The 10,596-nt window shown below is 42.2% G+C and overlaps 1 long non-coding RNA gene across 1 annotated transcript; it reads left to right on the forward strand.

Moving 5' to 3' along the window:
- Positions 1–1,548: 1,548 nt before the first annotated feature.
- LOC139793454 (uncharacterized) lies at positions 1,549–10,132 on the forward strand. The gene is made up of 2 exons (XR_011724611.1): positions 1,549–1,628; positions 9,921–10,132. It is a non-coding gene; the product is annotated as an uncharacterized lncRNA (long non-coding RNA).
- Positions 10,133–10,596: the final 464 nt, after the last annotated feature.

Here is a 10,596-nt window from a genome sequence, read left to right on the forward strand (position 1 = left end):
TACATCCAGCTTCCTTCTGGACCCACCCATTTGATCAAATTCTTCTTGGACCATGACATCAGAAAGTTTGTGGCTGTACAGCAAAGGCAGAGACAACAAGGAGAGGAACACACCTGTCCTACCTTCTCCTTTTTTTCATTGTTCAAAACCTCATCTTCCATATCACTCATAATTTGTAACATAGCAGCCAAGTAATCTCTCTGCAGTGCTTAACCCTATTTCAGGAACAGCATATTCAGAGGGGCTTAAGGGAGGCTTTGGAAGACATCATCCATGTCCCAGAAAGGCTGCCTGCACAGGGAAAGTGGTAGAGGTTGCCAGGGGACATGGTTGTCCTGCCCAGATGGTTCTGCTGCACAATTGCACCTTGGCATCTCTGCCTCACTAAGAATCATAGAATCATAGAATTGGCTGGGTTGGAAGGGACCTCAGATATCATCAAGTCCAACCCCTGATCCACTATCGCTACAGTTACTAGACCATGGCACTGAGTGCCACATCCAGTCTCTTTTTAAATATCTCCAGGGATGGAGAATCCACCACTTCCCTGGGCAGCCCATTCCAATGCTGATCACCCTCTCTGTAAAGAAATTCTTTCTAATATCTAACCTAAACTTCCCCTGGCACAACTTAAGACCATGCCTTCTTGTCTTGTTGAAAGTCGTCTGGGAAAAGAGACCAACCCCCACCTGGCTACACCCTCCTTTCAGGGAGTTGTAGAGAGTGATGAGGTCTCCCCTGAGCCTCCTCTTCTCCAGGCTGAACAGCCCCAGCTCCCTCAGCCTCTCCTCATAGGATCTGTGCTCGAGTCCCTTCACCAGCCTGGTTGCCCTCCTTTGGACCTGCTCCAGGACCTCAATCTCCTTCCTGAACTGAGGGGCCCAGAACTGGACACAGGACTCGAGGTGTGGCCTCACCAGCGCTGAGCACAGGGGCAGAATCACTTCCTTGGACCTGCTGGCCACACTGTTCCTGATCCAGGCCAGGATGCCATTGGCCTTCTTGGCCACCTGGGCACACTGCTGGCTCATGTTCAGCTTCCTGTCAATCCAGACTCCCAGGTCCCTCTCTGCCTGGCTGCTCTCAGCCACTCTGTGCCCAGCCTGGAGCTCCCCATGGGGTTGTTGTGGCCAAAGTGCAGGACCCGGCACTTGGCCTTGTTGAACCTCATCCCGTTGGAATCAGCCCAACTCTCCAGTCTGTCCAGGTCCCTCTGCAGAGCCCTCCTGCCTTCCAGCTGATCGACACTGCCCCCCAGCTTAGTGTCATCTGCAAACTTGCTGATGATGGACTCAATCCCCTCATCTAAATCGTCAATAAAGATATTAAATAGAACTGGTATGGTGGGAAAAGACCTGAGCCATGAGGAATAAACTGAGACTTTTGCAACATGTTCTCTGTATGCAGTAGAAGTAAGCCAGAACACATTTTAAAAAGCCCTTTCAAGTTTGGACCAGTGGTAGCCACACAATAAGCTTGTGCAAAATGGTATTGAAATTCAAATTCATGCTCTCATTTACTTGTCAGCTGCTTATTTCCAGGGTGGATAAGCCTGCAGGTGGAAAAGTCTGCTTAAGCACAGAAACATGAGTAACAGAAATGCAGCAGAGGATGACAACATAGAAAAGGTATAGTGTGGATTTCCATTCCCACTCATGATGCAAGGAGAAATGGACAGTTGAAGAAATTAACACGTAACACATTCAGAAGTGATGTGAAGTTAGCTTGTTTCTCATGATGGGACCATGGGACTTGCAGCTACTAGATGCTCCTGATGAAAAAAGCTCTGTAGGAGTCAGTATGGGCATGACTACTAATATGAGTATTCAGTTGCAACAGTTCAAAATTTTAAAAGCAGGCAGGGCTTACCCCAGACCTCAGCCAATCAAGATTAAGATATTTCTAACCCCTTCCTCTGCTGACTGCTATCAGGGAAAGGATTTAGGACTACAAGAGCCACGGGGCTAATCCAGCAAAACAGCTGGTGTGACATACACACAGATGTCACTTGAAAAAATGGTGTGACTTTATAACAGTTATAGCCTTTGTGACAGTGGCATTTTTTTAAGCAGTTTCTCACCCAGCTGAGTATTTTACTTCTCATTCATTTACTACTAATTCATTAGTAACTTGAAAGTAGGAACCCAAAACCTGCCAAATCTAGTGCAGGAGCTGCCCAGTGTCTGGATGGGAGGTTTAGGCTCACAGGAATGTTTGTTCACTGCCCTTTGAACCACATAAATGCCTTAGAATACAAGTATATTATGTCCTTAGATATATGTTAATTCTCAGTCATATTTAGCCCTGCACACTTCCTTTCCACAAAGGGGTGCTTATAAGAAATCTATTCCAATACATATGAACTCTGTACAAATAGCCTACTCTGATTACAAAGAAGTCAAATTTAAAAAATAATCACATAAACAAAAGTATCCAGCATGCTGTGCACATCACTAACTTGATGAAGGACAGATCTCACTCAAATGCTCATTTCCCTGCAAGCACCAGCTCTCACCAGATCAAAAAGTCTGGATTAATCCATCGGGCTGACAGTCTGATATTAAGACCATTGGGATGTGTGAGCTACTGAGCCAAAAGGTTTCTGCAAAGTTAGTGAGCTGGCTGCTGTGTCACAATGCATGTTAAGGGATCATGAGAGCCTGTGATATTGCATGGGGTTTCTGCCTATTTGCTGCATGAAGGGATCTGCATGGGCATTAAAGGAAAAAAAATCTTGGGCTGTGTAGAAAAACTTGTAGGTGTAAATCATTGGTGTTGTCAGAAAGGAGCAAATATCCCTAAAATGCAATAATAAGATTGTTTTTCTTAGTGAGTTATTTTGAGGGTTTTGGAGCTGAGGATTCTGCAGTTTGGGCATTACTATCAGTGGTTTGTTTCAGAGAGATGAAGCACAGAAATGCACCCTACTCTTTCTGCCCATCCAGCCCTTGCTCAGCATTGTTTTCTTCACACAGACTTGGGATCCACTTCACCACTGAGATGTGAATAATTTACTTTTATCAGAAACAAGTTAGCACAGCAAAGCAAACTGATATGTTATGTGTACCCTGGACACCAATCCTGGCTCCCTAGAAACCTCCTGATGTTGCTGCAGCTCTGGACTGCAAAGATGGATCAGTCCAGAGGATTATAGGTATACCTAGGTATATGATCAGCAGTGGTTGGATGTGAAGGAAAGGAAAGGTAGGTGGCCAGAACCACCCTACAGAGATGCATGCTGGTTTCAACCCATTCCCTGCTGTGAACCCCAAATTTCTGATTTCATTCCTATCGCTGGCTTGCTGCCAAAATACACATCTCCTCAGGCCCATAGCTGAGGGCCAGATTTCCATAATTGTTTAGCACTTGTATTCCTTGATGAAATTAATGGAAGCTGTGGATGCTCCAGACACTGGGAAGTACAGTATCAACCCCTCCATGCCCTAGCACATGCCTATAATGGGAAAACTTCCCTGCTTTAACTAGATCAGTGCTAAAATGTAGGATTTTAATAGTGAGATTTTTGCAAGTTAAGTAGTTCAGACAAGGCCTCATGTTCCCTATGCCTACCATGTCTATAAAAAAGGCTGTTTCTATCATACAGACCTAATTGTGTGTGAAGCTCCTGGATGAAAGGAACTGAACACCATGTGTCCTTGCCGTGTTTGTTAAGATGGCAATTTCCAGCTGATTCATGGTGTTTGCAGAGATCTGGGAGGCCACAGGTCTTCAAATCCCTCCCTCAGGTTGCAGACGTCCATCCCCAATCCACTGACCTCTTGCTCCTGAGTCATCTCACCCAACGTTGACTTTGAGAAGGGAGTCAGACCCAGGACTTGCAGAGGTCCCTTCCAGCCTAAATTATTCAACATTTCTCTCTGGATATCTGAGTGGGTTTCAGCTTTCATTTCTTTAAATGCCACACAAAGGAGGAGTGGAGGCAGGTCCATGCTGAGGCTGCCTTATTTCTGATTGGAGTTTCCTCACAGGTCTGGCTGGCCCCACAGCACTGTGCTGGGTTCATGTACAGCACCACTGCTGCATCTGATGGGCACATCCAGCATTTCCCAATGTGCTCTGACACCATGGCCATAGCATATACCTTCTCCAACCAAGCTGCAGTATAAATATAATTCCAGATATGTGTAACTCCTTCAAACCCATTGACGTAACTAGAGGGATAAGTTGAACTCTTGCTCCTGGTACCCTGGAATACCTGTGAGTCCCTTTGCCAAAAGCTCCCAGGAGGTTCTGCTACTTAAGAGGAGGCTGCACCTCCTCCTCTTGGTCCCTCACTTGTAGGTGGGTATTGCCCTGAAGGGCTGATGGGGAAGAGGACCAGATCTGTGTGCAATGTGTGAAGAAGAGGTTTGAATCTGCAAATAGAGAAAAACATACTGGGAAGAAGAAAAGCAGACAGAAGGGAAGAAGTCAAGAGCAATTAACTTCCACAAAAAAGAAGTAAAACACACAAAACACCATTAGAGAAACAAAAAAATAGTTACTTGCCTAGTAATAGTTTGTTTCATAAGCAGTTGCTGCAGTTAGCTATACTGTCCATACTGAGCATTCCCAATATGCTGCCTGGATTTCAGGACTTTAGTCCATCTGCCCATTGGTAAAAAAATCCACTGTGAGAAAAGAGGGAAGAATTTCCATTGTCACCTGGGGAGTAATCTCACAGATTTAAATTTACTAGCAGGTAATTACCCTTTGGCAAATTAAAAATAAACAGGCTGTGATATGTATGTGACATATATTCCAAGTCTTGTAAGTATGCTGGGTTAAACGTGACTTCAGCTCCTGGGAACCTCTGGTGAAATGCTTGCTTTGCTGCATGTCTGTGAAGAGCCAAACAGACCATCATTTGCAGTCTGGGAGAAATGAGGGCAGAGGTAGGAATCACAAGATAAGCTGTACTAACATTGCCCTCTATCAGGAATTTTAAGAAAAGGAAAAATTACATGATTTGTCAGTTTTGTATTTGACTACAGTTATTGACTGCAGATATTTTCACTGCAGTTAGTATAAGAAACATAAAACGTTATCTAAAGTATAACCACATATATAGTTATATTTATGTGAGGACATGATCAATTCAGTGGCAGTGCTGCATGAATCAGCTGCACAGCTCAGTGCTCTTGTACCTTCTGAGCCTCTCGCTCTCTCATCATCTCTCTCCTTCCAAGCACTGGCACATTTGCACAGCCACTGAGCTGATCAGGTTAAAGATCTTACTCAGTGGAATAATAGCAGGGGGAAGTGGTGGAAAAAAGGTCTTTTTTCAGCCACAGGAGTCCACTGTGTGGCCATAGACTGCTTGTGCTGGTGCAGCACTGGGCAGAAGGGGAGGTAATGCGGGGTAAGGACCAGTGGGCAAGGACACAGAAGGCAGATAATGACTCTGGTGGCAGCTCTGGTGTCAAACAGTTTCTTATCAAACTATGCCCTACAGCTTTTTCTAAGAAAATGCTGTGATGGGGAAATACTTGGCCAAGATTATAACCAAAGGATTTGAAGGAGAGGAAACAGAGAATTTAAGATAATACAGTAAACTACTCAAATTGGGATTTTTTAAAAAGATTTTTTTGAAGTGGAAATTCTCTAGGTCAGTTGTATGGGTATGAGACAGAGCTGGTTTTTTTTTGTGTGTGTGTCAAAACCACTGCAGTTGTAACCTGTATTGTCTCTACTCTAGTCAGCAACTTCTGTGTTCAAAAGTACAATCTCCAAAGGTACAAGGGATGTCCTGATCAGTTAAATGTGTGCTTGCAGAGCTGGGTGCCAAGTCATAACAGTTAGAACTTTATTGTCACTAGCATCTTCACAATCTACCATAAAATGTAAGTTGCCAACTCATTATTGCTATTACTGCTATGATTATACATCACTTCAGTTTCCAGAATATGCAGACACTTAACTCACTTAAATACCATTCTATTATAGTGAAATTTCCTAAACCGATATTTAATTCAGTGAAGATTCATGGTGGGGGGGGGGGGGTACTTGGGCATTTAATTCCGTCCATGCTGAAGAGACATCTGGCATCAGTGGTGCCCACAGAGCTTATTCCTGGCTGCTCCCACAGCTCCCAAAGCATCCAACCATTCTGCTGACCAACACCCCCCCCACCCTCCCAGACCCTGAGATGTCTTCCCCTGAACAAATTTGTAGCTATCTGAAGTACTGTGTACCCTGCATGTTCTGCTGGTGTAGCCAGGCCAGCCAAGCTCCACCACAGACACAGGTGTGCTGGCCAACGAGGACATTGTCTGACTGCATTATTTGGGAGTGGGACTCACATGAAGCCTGCTGCAGCAGCATGTGGTTGGAATTGCTGCAAAGCTGTGGGGCTGAATGTGTCCCCAGGCACTGCTGACCACAGAGCTGCTGACCACACAGCCCCTTGGAATCAGTCCAAGCCTGGAGCTAAACCACAACACAAAGTCCCCATCAGCTTCTCTCAACAGCAAAGCTCTAAATCAGAGTCCCTGAAAGATTTATGACAGCACTGAGCTTCCTGGTGCCTCCTTCCATAAATCAGGTGGTCCCCCCACTATCTCAGCTCTGAGCCCTGCATCAGTAAGGCACTCAGGGACTCTGTCCTGCATGGAATGGTGGTCATGGCTGTCCCACTGGAGTGCACACTTTGGATCTCAAATGCTGTTCATAACTTCCCTCTGCTTGATTTTGGAACAAGGCTTTGGACACAGATTTCAAGTCTGTCACAGTACTTCCTGCCCAAAGTTTTCAGGCATGCTGTTTGAAGTCCTGAATCTGTCCTGATGCTGCACATATTGTGTAGAATATTTAAATGTTCATATGCATATAAATGATAATATAAACGCATATAAATAGGAACTTCAACTTCAGTTGGGGTAATCCAGGAATTTTAAAAATTTTTTGAAAATTCAAATTGATCATGTTCCTGAAGTCCTTGATCAGAAGCTGAAAGCCAAGACAACTGTTTTAATACATAGAAGCAGTGGAGAAGAGGCATTCTGTCCCCTTCACAAAGCCTGCCTGAAGAACATACACTATTTCTGCTCCCATTTGCAAACATCTTTCTTCAGACTTAAATTTCAGTCTTAAAACTTGTGTCTCCCAGGCAACATCAAGAAAGATTAAAATGCAGTGTGCTGTGATAGGCATATTCTATTAAAATGCTTTCAAAAAGTCACCTTCAGGAAAAAGAAAAGTAAATAAATAAATACAAGTTTATTTTCTTTCCACTTTATTTGAATAACTTGGGAAAACAATAATATGCATTCTCCTAGAAACCAAATAGATGGAAGGTGGAGGATGAAGTTTTATACAGCACTTTCCCTGTGTCACACAGAACATCATGATCTTACACTGTTGAATTTCTTATTTTTCAGGTATTTTAATCATGTGCAACTTCATACTTGGGTTATATGTAGAGCAATGTTATTCTTTTCTATCTTTTGATCTACAGATATTATCTAAATCTATACAGACTTAGAAAATGCAGATTTCCATTTCTAGGGCTTTGCCTCTGCAAACTGTACTGAATCTCTGTTTTAGAACCTTTATCACCAGAATAAAAAATCCCACTGACACATTAATAAAGCTGTGAGCAAAACTCTGATCATGCTAAAATTCATGATAATATTTCTATTGTCTTCAGGAAGCCTGTATGCCAGCTTTTTGTTTTTGTAGTATCCGAAGAACATGGCCCCAGAGAATGCCAGGAAGCAAGGGAAACCTATACCATCTCTGCCAATCTCTGTTGTTTACATCAACTACCTACCAAAGAAGAACACATAGCTCTGCAGAAATCATTGCACAAAAGTTGGCTGCACATTGAAATAAACAAGAGAGAGAAAATGGACGGATAATCAGAATTCAAATAAAATCTGTATTTCCTTCAGAAATCCTTGGAGATGTCAAGAGTCACTGCACTAGAATGAAAAACTAGACTACTTTCATCATGTTCCTTTTGGAAACACTCATCCTTGTAAGGGAACATGGAATGGAAATCTCGACTCACAAATGAAAGGGTATTCATGGGATAGAGTCCTTGGATGGCTTCTGACAGCAGCCTGCAGGAGCTTTTTGGCTGAGACTCCCACTCCCCAGGCATGGCTTCCCCAGCTGGGGAATCCCTGTCACTGCCTGGTGCAACACAGATGCTCTGGGTCATGTAAGCCCTGTGGGACTCTTCTAGCCCTGGGTAGTATTTCTCTCATCACCAGGATTTTCAAACAGCAGCAGCTACTTCTACAACCCAACTCACATGTTCATGTTTTCACTCTGCACATTTAAAAGAGCAATCACTTTCCACAGCTGGTAGAAGATCTGTCCTAAGAACAACCCTGCCCCCCTGACATCTCTTGCCTAACTCCTAGGTAAGCTTCCTCAAACCTAAGTTTTATCTGCAAATATCTCTATGCACCCCAGGGCACTCTCAAATCAGTCTGTGTTTAGCCTGTGCAAAAGAATTTTCCTGAACAAAAAATGAGTCATTCAGATATTCAAAGCTGAAAGAAGCTGAAAGAAGGCCTCTGTGGAGGCCTTTTTTGACATAAATTTTGGTTGTACAATGAGATTCATATACAACATTTTAAAGAGAGAATTATCAAATAGACCAAAATAAACTACAGGAAACAACTGAGGCTAAAAAGACAGATTACAGTCTTCCCCCACTTCCCCAAATAAAATTGCAACATTTCTCAAGCCATAAAAAAAAGAGTGTACTATTTCTTTCAGGCTTTTGAGTCTTCATAAAAATATCCCTGTCAGGCCAGATGGAGCAATGTTAAAGGCAAGCATGATTATAAAAATATTAGTTAACATGTCTGTTTAATCTACCATATACCCACTGATATTACAGCAGCTCTGATTTTAATGGTATTTCTGACAGTATTCTCCAGGATACCATTTACAATTACTGCACACCTGGCTTGGATCTTTCACTAACATCTCACTCAAAGACCATATTGCAGCTCCCTATAACTGAGGGTGTTGATATCCTAATTATTTGTGCTAATTTTTTTTTTTCCTATTTTTTCCTAATTTGTTTTCTAGTGATGCCTTATAGATTGCCTGGTGGCCTGTTTTGTACTTTGATCTTAATTAACTAAATTGTAAATATTGTAATAATACGCAGTGGACTTTAAGTGGCAGATTGTAGGTCATTGTTCTCAGAATCCTCTCCTGTGGTTTTACAAACACGTTGTCATCAGGCAGGTTAGAAATGATTGCTGTTCATCTGTTAGGTACTTATTTCATGGTATCATTTACTAACTCCTGTTTATTTATAGAGGTGAATGCCAAGTTTCCATTTGACTGCTTGGAGCTATAGATCACTCAAAAAAATCTTATCTTGTTCCAAAAATAACATAGATAATGATTTGCTAGTTAGTGCTGGCATATGGCTTTGGGGAGACAGCTTGTAATAATAATGAGAAAATAAGAATATCCACTGAAAACAGAATGTTACTAATTCAGCCATTGATAAATGATTCTTGGAGGAATTTGTAATGTGGGTATTTAAAAATAAGTTTGCCCACTTTTCATGTGGTTAAGTTTCTGTTTTACAGAGTTATTTTAGAGAATACTTTTTTTCTACTAATATGAGAAATGTCTCTTGAACTAAATTGTATCACTAAGAGCTTTAAAATTACTCTGGGTACGTATTTAAAAGGTAGTTGAAGAACAATATAAATGTCTGAAGGAAGACTAACTTGCCACATTAAGACTTGTTTAACAACATTCACACTTGACTAAGCAGGGTTTGGAGCTGCTAGATCTATAAATGCTTAAAGGGAGGGTGGGGGAACCATGGACCAGAGGAGTTTCTCCCAGAGATGTGCAGCCCCATCCTTTGCTGGGCTGGGACTATATGAATTCACCTTTTTTGTATCTGCAATCACATTTGTGCCTCCTCTGTGTTGCAGTTGCCTGATACAGCTGCAAGTCAGTCTCTACTCTTGCCTACTTGGAAGAAGAAAAAATAAGAATTAATTGTTTTGTTCACCAAAAGCAGCAAAATAAAGGAGTTTGGGTTTTGTATGTGGTTCCTGCTTTTTCCAGATAACATTGCCAATTAAGATTATGATAAGCAGATTCACACAATAAAAGGAATTGGCTTCCCTAGTAATATAGCAAATTTTTTAATTAGCAACTGTTCTGCCAGGTAAGAAAAATATGTTTTGGTGCCAAAATAAAACTGCAACAGTTTCTTTCTAAGTCCACCTTTTCCCACTCTTTACCAGCATGCATATTTTCTTCTTTCCCAAGTCCTTCACAACAAATTGAGAGCATTTATGTACACATATACTGATGGTTTTGATCACTGAACTACCAGTGTACTTTTCCAAGGTTGGGTGTTTTCCAAGAGCCATTCTTAGCAAAATTAGCCAATTCCAGCAAGGACCTACACACGTTTTCAGACCTCTCTATCCTTCACAACCCTAAGGGCAAAATCACTTAAAGCCTTCTTAGCACCATCTGCTTCCTTGTGGTGGATGAGGTTGCACTGACCCATATGTGTTTTTTCCACAAGTTCCCTAATCAAATCTAGATTTCCAACTATCAATATCCCAACTAAAGCACATCTACACCAATTCATGC

The sequence above is a fragment of the Heliangelus exortis genome, chromosome 2, assembly GCF_036169615.1.
Source record: "Heliangelus exortis chromosome 2, bHelExo1.hap1, whole genome shotgun sequence".
In the NCBI taxonomy this organism is placed as follows: Eukaryota; Metazoa; Chordata; class Aves; order Apodiformes; family Trochilidae; genus Heliangelus; species Heliangelus exortis.